General features: G+C 35.4%; 1 non-coding gene across 1 annotated transcript; it reads right to left on the bottom strand.

The window, feature by feature from the left end:
- Positions 1 to 337: 337 nt before the first annotated feature.
- On the bottom strand, positions 338 to 444 carry LOC136210279 (small nucleolar RNA R71). Its single transcript, XR_010677985.1, has one exon. It is a non-coding gene; the product is annotated as a small nucleolar RNA R71 (small nucleolar RNA).
- Positions 445 to 1,535: the final 1,091 nt, after the last annotated feature.

Genomic DNA, 1,535 nt, shown 5'->3' with positions numbered 1-1,535 from the left:
AATGGCCGGTGTAACTAATAGTGTAGTTAGACCCCGTATAAACGCAAATCAATTTGAAATTAAGCCTGCTTTGCTTAATATGTTGCAAAACAACGTAACGTTTTACGGATTGCCTAACGAAAACCCTAATGCACATTTGACAAATTTCTTAGAAATTTGTGACACTTTTAAAATTACTGATGTAACAGCCGAAGCAATCAAACTTCGCCTCTTTCCTTTCACTTTGAAGGATAAGGCAAAAATTTGGTTAACTTCTATGCCTGCTGCAACATTTGAAACTTGGGACCAATTAGCCCAAGCATTTTTACAAAAATATTTTCCCTTAGCAAAAACCGCAAGAGTCATCAAAGAGTTGACATCTTTTACACAAAATGATAATGAAACTCTTTATGAAGCTTGGGAACGTTTTAAAGAACTTCAACGTTTATGCCCACACCACCAATTGCCAGATGCACTTTTAATGCAGACATTCTATAATGGATTAAATCCTACGACTAGAGGTTCATTAGATGCTATGTCTGGAGGGTTATTTATGAAGAAGACGTCCGCCCAAGCAAGAGAACTTTTGGAGGAAATGGCAATCAACAGCAGTATGTGGCCCGCAGAGCGTGGACATATACCAACGGCGAAACCATCATCCTCATGTACATCATCGGTTAAAGGTGTAATGAATCTTGATCCTGTAGCAATGTTACAAGCCCAATTTTCTGATCGCACAAAATTGATAAATTTATGGCACCATGCGATCCTAATGATCCGATCCAGAGAGACATTGATTAAGAAGGTATGAATGAGATAGAACAGGTAAATTTTGTCCAAGGACAAAACCAAACTACTAATCCTTATTCTAATACTTATAATCCTGGATGGAGAAATCATCCTAACTTTAACTGGAAAGACGGTAATAATAATAATAATGCAAATGCTAATCAATATCGTATAAATAATTATCAAAATCAAACAAGAGATACGATTAGCACTTTATCTTTAAAAATCGACAAATTTATAGATGCTATGAATGGAAAGGTAAGTAATCAAGACGAAAGTTTTAAACGGATCGAAAATAAATTCGATCAGCTTATCAAAAACCAATCATCTAGCATCCATAATTTGGAGGTTCAAATTGGACAACTTGCTAAATCAATTCCATCCCGCAAAGAGGGAAGTCTTCCCAGCCAAACGGAAGAAAATCCGAAAGAGCATGTTAAGGCTATCACTCTTCGTTCGGGGAAAAACTACTTAGGTCCAGAAATGCCCGGAAATTCAACTTTACCTGGAAATGATTCACCACAATCCAAAGAAGATACATTAAAACAAAAAGATACGCCAATTGACTCTAATCCAAAACCTTTTGTACCAAAGCCACCTTTTCCACACAGGGTCCGAAATAAGGACCATGATAAACAACTTTTATCATTTTTAGACAAACGTAAAAAAAAATTGCATATAAATTTAACATTCATGGATGCAATTACGCAAATTTCTAATTATGGAAAATTCTTGAAAGATTTAATTTCAAAAAAGATTAGTTGGGA

This window comes from Euphorbia lathyris, chromosome 10, assembly GCF_963576675.1.
Source record: "Euphorbia lathyris chromosome 10, ddEupLath1.1, whole genome shotgun sequence".
NCBI lineage: Eukaryota > Viridiplantae > Streptophyta > Magnoliopsida > Malpighiales > Euphorbiaceae > Euphorbia > Euphorbia lathyris.
Note: the sequence above shows the minus strand (reverse complement) of the source record. Positions and strands in the feature narration are given on the sequence as shown.